At 40.4% G+C, this 8,342-nt stretch overlaps 1 non-coding gene across 1 annotated transcript; it reads left to right on the forward strand.

The window, feature by feature from the left end:
• The first annotated feature begins 7,356 nt into the window (after positions 1-7,356).
• TRNAW-CCA (transfer RNA tryptophan (anticodon CCA)) lies at positions 7,357-7,428 on the forward strand. Its single transcript has one exon. It is a non-coding gene; the product is annotated as a tRNA-Trp (tRNA).
• Positions 7,429-8,342: the final 914 nt, after the last annotated feature.

Below are 8,342 nucleotides of genomic sequence, written 5' to 3' on the forward strand. Positions count from 1 at the left end.
CTGGGGGGATGGAAGGGTCTGAAGAGGCTTCACAAGTTAGGGGACCCACACTGAGCCTTCAGGGACAAGGAGAATAGGGTAGGAGGTGGAAATATGGATACCTGCCTACAGGAGAAGTGTAGGGTGGAATGCAAACAGGAATGGTGAGTGATGGGTCTGCACAGGTAAGCAGAGTCCCAACCTGAGGTTCTTGAGTGAAAATCCAAGTGTCTTTGACTTCATTCAGTGGGCAATAGAAGGGAATGGGGGAGGAAATGGGGAGAAGAAGAGGTTATTTTAAACAAGTGGTTTTCAATTGGAGACAGTTTGCCTCCTTCCCTCCTGCTCCCCATGTGCTGTGCTGTGCTTAGTTGCTCAGTCATGTCTGACTCTTTGTGACTCCATGGACTATAGCCTGCTAGGCTCTTCTGTCCATGGGGATTCTCCAGGCAAGAATACTGGAGTGGGTTGCCATACCCTCCTCCAGGGGATCTTGCCAACCCAGGGATCGAACCCAGGTCTCCTGCATTGCAGGAGGATTATTTACTATCTGAACCACTAGGGAAGCCCAAGAATACTGAAGTGGGTAGCTTATCCCTTCTCCAGGGGAAATTCCTGATCCAGGAATTGAACTGGGGTCTCCTGCATTGCAGGCAGATTCTTTACCAGCTGAGCTACCTGGGAAGCCCCCTGCTCCCCATACTGCTTCCCATACTGCTCCTGGGCATTTGGCAGTATCTGAAGACCAACATAAACAACATGTTAAAAAGCAGAGTCTTAGAGGAAGGTAAACTTTCAAACTCATTCTATGAAGCCGCCATCACCCTAATACCAAAACCTGACAAAGATGCCACAAAAAAAGAAAAGTACAGGCCAATATCACTGATGAACAAACATAGATGCAAAAATTCTTAATAAAATTCTAGAAATAAGAATCCTGCAACACATTAAAAAGATCATACACCATGACCAAGTGGGCTTTATCCCAGGGATGCAAGGATTCTTCAATATCTGCAAATCAATCAATGTAATTCACCACATTAACAAACTGAAAAATAAAAGCCATAATATGATTATCTCAATAGATGCAGAGAAAGCCTTTGACAAAATTCAACATCCATTTATGATAAAAACTCTCCAGAAAGCAGAAATAGAAGGAACATACCTCAACATAATAAAAGCTATATATGACAAACCCACAGCAAATATTATCCTCAATGGAGAAAAATTGAAAGCATTTCCCCTAAAGTCAGGAACAAGACAAGGATGCCCACTTTCATCACTACTATTCAACATAGTTCTGGAAGTTTTGGCCACAGCAATCAGAGTAGAAAAAGAAATAAAAAGAATCCAAATTGGAAAAGAAGAAATAAAACTCTCACTGTTTGCAGATGACATGATCCTTTACATAGAAAACCCTAAAGATTCCACCAGAAAATTACTAGAACTAATCAATGAATATAGTAGAGTTGTAGGATATAAAGTCAACACACAGAAATCCCTTGCATTCCTATACACTAATAATGAGAAAATAGAAAGAGAAATTAAGGAAACAATTCCATTCACCATTGCAATGAAAAGAATAAAATACTTAGGAATATATCTATCTAAAGAAACTAAAGACTTATATATAGAACACTATAAAACACTGGTGAAAGAAATCAAAGAGGACACTAATAGATGGAGAAATATACCATCTTCATGGATCAGAAGAATCAATATAGTGAAAATGAGTATACTACCCAAAGCAATCTATAGATTCAATGCAATCCCTATCAAGCTACCAACGGTATTTTTCACAGAGCTAGAACAAATAATTTCAAGATTTGTATGGAAATACAAAAAACCTCGAATAGCCAAAGCAATCTTGAGAAAGAAGAATGGAACTGGAGGAATCAACCTGCCTGACTTCAGGCTCTACGACAAAGCCACAGTCATCAAGAGAGTATGGTACTGGTACAAAGACAGAAATATAGGTCAATGGAACAAAATAGAAAGCCCAGAGATAAATCCACACACCTATGGATACCTTATCTTTGACAAAGGAGGCAAGAATATACAATGGAGAAAAGACAATCTCTTTAACAAGTGATGCTGGGAAAACTGGTCAACCACTTGTAAAAGAATGAAACTAGAACACTTTCTAACACCATACACAAAAATAAACTGAAAATGGATTAAAGATCTAAAGGTAAGACCAGAAACTATAAACCTCTTAGAGGAGAACATGGGCAAAACACTCTCTGACATAAATCACAGCAGGATCCTCTATGACCCACCTCCCAGAATATTGGAAATAAAAGGAAAAATAAACTAATAGGACCTAATTAAAGTTAAAAGCTTCTGCACAACAAAGGAAACTATAAGCAAGGTGAAAAGACATTCTTCAAAATGGGAGAAAATAATAGCAAATGAAGCAACTGACAAACAACTAATCTCAAAAATATACAAGCAACTCCTGCAGCTCAATTCCAGAAAAATAAACGACCCAATAAAAAGCTGGGCCAAAGAACTAAATAGACATTTCTCCAAAGAAGACATGCAGATGGCTAACAAACACATGGAAAAGATGCTCAACATCAACATTTGCAAATCAGAACCACAATGAGGTAACATTTCACACCAGTCAGAATGGCTGCTATCCAAAAGTCTACAAGCAATAAATGCTGGAGAGGGTGTGGAGAAAAGGGAACCCTCTTACACTGTTGGTGGGAATGCAAACTAGTACAGCCACTATGGAGAACAGGGTGGAGATTCCTTAAAAAACTGGAAATAGAACTGCCTTATGACCCAGCAATCCCACTACTGGGCATACACACCAAGGAAACCAGAATTGAAAGAGACAATGTACCCCAATGTTCATCACAGCACTGTTTGTAATAGTCAGGACATGGAAGCAACCTAGATGTCCATCAGCAGATGAATGGATAAGAAAGCTGTGGTACATATACACAATGGAGTATTACTCAGCCATTAAAAGAATACATTTGAATCAGTTCTAATGAGATGGGTGAAACTGGAGCCTATTATACAGAGTGAAGTAAGCCAGAAAGAAAAACACCAATACAGTGTACTAACACATATATATGGAATTTAGAAAGATGGTAATGATAACCCTGTATGAGAGACAGCAAAAGAGACACAGATGTATAGAACAGTCTTTTGGACTCTGTGGGAGAGGGAGAAGGTGGGATGATTTGGAAGAATGGCATTGAAACATGTATAATATCATATATGAAATGAATCACCAGTCCAGGTTCGATACAGGATGCTTGGGGCTGGTGCACTGGGATGACCTGGAGGGATGGTACGGGGAGGGAAGTGGGAGAGGGGGTTCAGGATGAGGAACACGTGTATGCCCATGGTGGATTCATGTTGATGTGTGGCAGAACCAATACATAAAGTAATTAGCCTCCAATTGAAAAAAAAAACAGAGTCTTTACTTTGCCAACAAAGGCCCATATAGTCAGTTATGGTTTTCCCAGTAATCGTGTATGGATATGATAGTTGGACCATAAAGAAAGCTGAGCACTTAAGAATTGATGCTTTTGAACTGTGGTGCTGGAGAAGACTCTCGAGAGTCCCTTGGATTGCAAGGAGATCCAATCAGTCAATCCTAAAGGAAATCATTCCTGAATGTTCATTGGAAGGACCAATGCTAAAGCTGAAGCTCAAATACTTTGGCCACCTGATACGAATAACTCATTGGACTCATTGGAAAAGACCCTGATGCTGGGAAAGATTGAAGGCAGGAGAAGGGTATGATAGAGGATGAGATGGTGGGATGGCATCACCAACAAAATGGACATGCATTTGAGCAAGCTCTGGGAGTTGGTGATGGACAGGGAAGCATGGTGTGCTGCAGTCCATGGGGTCATAGTCAGACTTGACTGAGCGACCGAACCGAACTTAACTGAACTGGGAGCAGTTTTGGGCTTCCCTTGTGGCTCAGATTATCATGATGGTGAGGGAGAAGTTGCTACTCGCATCTGTCGGTAGAGGCCAGTTATGTTGACAGATATTCTACCATGGACAGGACAATCTCAAACAAAGAGTAAATCAGCTAAATATAGCAATACTGTCAAGGTTGAGAAACCCTGTTTTAAACAAGGGGGTGATAATTCTGATTTTCTTTTTCTGTGTTAGAAAGACAATGGAAATTGCTATAAGAGCCTAGGAATTGCTGTATGACCCAGTTAACTTATTCCGAATGTTCTTTCTTCTATAATTGACTGAGTAATATTCCATTGTGTATATGTACAACATCTTCTTTGTTCATTTCTTTGTTGCTGAACATTTAGGTCACTTCCACATCCTGGCTATTATAAATAGTGCTGCAATGAACATCAGAGGGCATGTATCTTTTTAAATTATGGTTTTCTCTGGGGTATATGCCCAAGAATGGGATTGCTGGGTCATGTGATAGTTCTATTTTTAGTTTCCTAAGGAACCTCCATACTGTTTTTTACAGTGACTATACTAATTTATTTAACGTATTTCCATCAACAGTGTAGAAAGATTTCCTTTTATCCACACCCTCTTTAGAATTTATTTGTAGCCTTTTCAGTGATGGCCATTCTGACCAATATGAGGTGATATCTCATTGATTTGCATTTAGCTAATAAGTAGTGATGTCCAGCATCTTTTCATGTGTTTGTTGACCATCCATAATAGACTGAATATATGGCATTTTTACATTCTGTTTTATTTTTACTCTCCCTATTCCACAGTTATCAGACAGTACTTTATGAACTTACAGCCCCTTAGAGTTATGCAGTGCACAAACTGAATGATAAAGGAATCGAGTGTAAATTTTTTTTTGTTTTTTTAAATTCAAATATAGCTGAAAAAGGTTTACTATTTTGTGTTAATTTCTGCTGTACAGCCAGTTGATTCAGTTATACATATTGACATTCTTTTTCATATTTTTTTCCACTATTTTTTTAATCTCAGGATAGTGAATGTAGGTCCCTGTGCTATACAGTAGGACTTTTTGTTTATCCATTCTCTGTATAGTAGTTGCATCTGCTAACCCCAGCCTTCCAATCTACCCTTCTCCTCCCTCCATTCTGGCAACTACAAGTCTGTTCTCTGTGTCTGTGCATCTGTTTCATAGGTAAGTTCATTTGTATCCTATTTTAGAGTCTACATATAAGTGGTATCATATGATATTTCTTTCTGATTTATTTCACTTAGTATGATAATCTCTAGGCCCATTCATGTTACTGCAAATGGCATTATTTCATTTTTTTATGACCAAGTAGTACTCCATTATATATATATGAACCACATCTTCTTTATCCACTCATTGTTTGATGAATATTTACGTTGTTTCCATGTCTTGGCTATTGTGAATAGTGCTGCTATGAACATAGGGTTGCAGGTATGTTTGAATTATAGTTTTGTCTGGATATATGCCCAGGAGTGGGATTGCTGGATCATATGGTAACTTGAATAGAGCTTAAATTTTGTGAATGAATGACCAAATGAATAAATGATTGGGCAGTCCAAAGAAGGGAAAACTAATTGCATACCAGGTGATGCTGAAGGAGAAACTTGTCATTAAAAATCCCAGCAAGGTATCACACCGAATTTCCAGAGAGCATTGATGTGGAAACAAACAGCTCTCTGCCAGGGCCCTCTTGGCTGACACTTCAGAGTCTCGGCTGGCGAGGGGCCCTCAGAATGGAAGCTGGGTTTAGATCCTGGAAAATTACTAGGTTTTCTGGTCTCCTGGGTCCTCTGCAGTCTTATCAGTGCAGCTTTGTCAGGGTTTCCATCATAAACCCTGGGTATGGGGCTAAGTGGCCTGTAAAACCTGACTCTAGGCTAAAGTTGGCAGGAACAGATCATGCTAAGATGCAATTAGTTTGACTCGCGGACTCTTTGGTTGGCTTCTTTGCTTAATTGGGAGAGCACAACCAAGAAACACAGGTTTGGTGCTCCTTCTGTCTCTAAGGACAGGCACAGAAAAGCTTCTGTTTCAGGGAAGGAAAACAGGCCCACTGCCAATGCAGAGCTCTGGGAAGGAGCGGTTTGGAGAGGGCTGCTCACCAGAGGTTGAGAAATACTGCTGGGCAGGTGCCAAAGGCAGTGCTGTGACCTGGGCCAGCCTCTAGCCTGCCTAGTCCTTCATGTTCCCGTGGTTAAATTATGTGGTCCTTATGGCTAGCTTTTGTCTCTGAGTGGGGGTGTTCTGGGATGGATAGTTGCAGCAAAATAAAATGCTTGTTTAAAGCCATGCTTCACATGGAAGCTCTCTTTACTCCATGGTGACATTTATGCATTATTTTGGTCATTGCCTATTATTACATCTTTGTCTGGAGTGAGTAGTCTGGAACCATAACAGAGTCAGACTTTGCTCCAAATATAGGCACTGTCCCTTGCCCAAGGATACACATAGGAAGATTTCTGACCTCATTGGGGTCTTTGTTTCTTCATTTCTTAAAGTTGGGAAAATAATACCTAATTTACGGCATTGGGATGAAATGTAAATTATACAACTTATAAAAAGACTAACACTGGCAAAAAAAAAAAAAAAATCAGTCAGTTCAGTTCAGTTGCTCAGTTGTGTCTGACTCTTTGCGACCCCATGGACTGCAGCATGTCAGGATTCCCTGTCCATCACCAACTCCCAGAGTTTACTCAAACTCATGTCCATTGAGTCAGTGATGCCATTCAACCATCTCATCCTCTGTCATCCCCTTCTCCTCCCACCTTCAATCTTTCCCAACATCCTTCACATCAGGTGGCCAAAGTATTGGAGTTTCAGCTTCAACCTCACCCCTTCCAATGAACACTCAGGACTGATCTCCTTTAGGATGGATTGGTTGGATCTCCTTGCAGTCCAAGGGACTCTCAAGAGTCTTCTCCAACACCACTGTTCAAAAGCATCAATTCTTTGACGCTTAACTTTCTTTATAGTCCAACTCTCACATCCATACATGACTACTGGAAAAACCATAGCTTTGACTAGATGAACCTTTGTTGGCAAAGTAATGTCTCTGCTTTTTAATATGCTGTCTAGGTTGGTCATAACTTCCAAGAGTAAGCATCTTTTAATTTCATGGCTGCAGTCACCATCTGCAGTGATTTTGAAGCCCCCCAAAATAAAGTTTGCCACTGTTTTGCCATCTATTTGCCATGAAATGGGCTGAATGCCATAATCTTAGTTTTTTGAATGTTGAGCTTTAAGCCAACTTTTTCACTGTCCTCTTTCACTTTCATCAAGAGGCTCTTTAGTTCTTCTCCACTTTCTGCCATTAGGGTGGTGTCATCTGCATATATGAGGATATTGATATTTCTCCTGGCAATCTTGATTCCAGCTTGTGTTTCATCCAGCCCAGTGTTTCTTATGATGTACTCTGCATATGGGCTTCCCTGGTGGCTCAGAGGTTAAAGCATCTGCCTCCAATGCAGGAGACCCGGGTTCGATCCCTGGGTCGGGAAGATCCCCTGGAGAAAGAAATGGCAATCCACTCCAGTATTCTTGCCTGGAGAATCCCATGGATGGAGAAGCCTAGTAGGTTACAGTCCACGGGGTCGCAAAGAGTTGGACATGACTGAGCGACTTCACCTTCACCTTCACTCTGCATATAAGTTAAATAAGCAGGGTGACAATATACAGCCTTGACGTACTCCTTTTCCTATTTGGAACCAGTCTGTTGTTCCATGTCCAGTTTTAACTGTTGCTTCCTGACCTGCATATAGGTTGCTCAAGAGGCAGGTCAGGTGGTCTGATATTCCCATCTCTTTCAGAATTTTCCACAGTTTATTGTGATCCACGATAAGGGCTTTGGCATAGTCAATAAAACAGAAATAGATGTTTTTCTGGAACTCTCTTGCTTTCTCGATGATCCAGTGGATGTTGGCAATTTGATCTCTGGTTCCTCTGCCTTTTCTAAAACCAGCTTGAACATCTGGAAGTTCACGGTTCACATATTGCTGAAGCCTGGCTTGGAGAATTTTGAACATTACTAGTGTGTGAGATGAGTGCAATTGTACAATAATTTGAGCATTTTTTGGCATTGCCTTTCTTTGGGATTGGAATGAAAACTGACCTTTTCCAGTCCTGTGGCCACTGCTGAGTTTTCCAAATTTGCTGGCATATTGAGTGCAGCACTTTCACAGCGTCAAAAAATATGGCTTCCTTAAATAGAAGATTTATATTACTAGTACTAATACTATTGCAATAAAACACAATGTGATAAATGCTGTCATTGGGTATCTATTGGGTGGGCCAGAATGTTCCTTTGAGTTTTCCACAGATGTCATGAAGAAGCATGAATAAGCTTTTTGGTCAACCCAATATGTGTGTGTGTTCTCAGTCACTTAGTTGTATCCGACTCTTTGTGACCCCAAGG

Source organism: Ovis aries, chromosome 1, assembly GCF_016772045.2.
Source record: "Ovis aries strain OAR_USU_Benz2616 breed Rambouillet chromosome 1, ARS-UI_Ramb_v3.0, whole genome shotgun sequence".
Classification (NCBI taxonomy): Eukaryota; Metazoa; Chordata; class Mammalia; order Artiodactyla; family Bovidae; genus Ovis; species Ovis aries.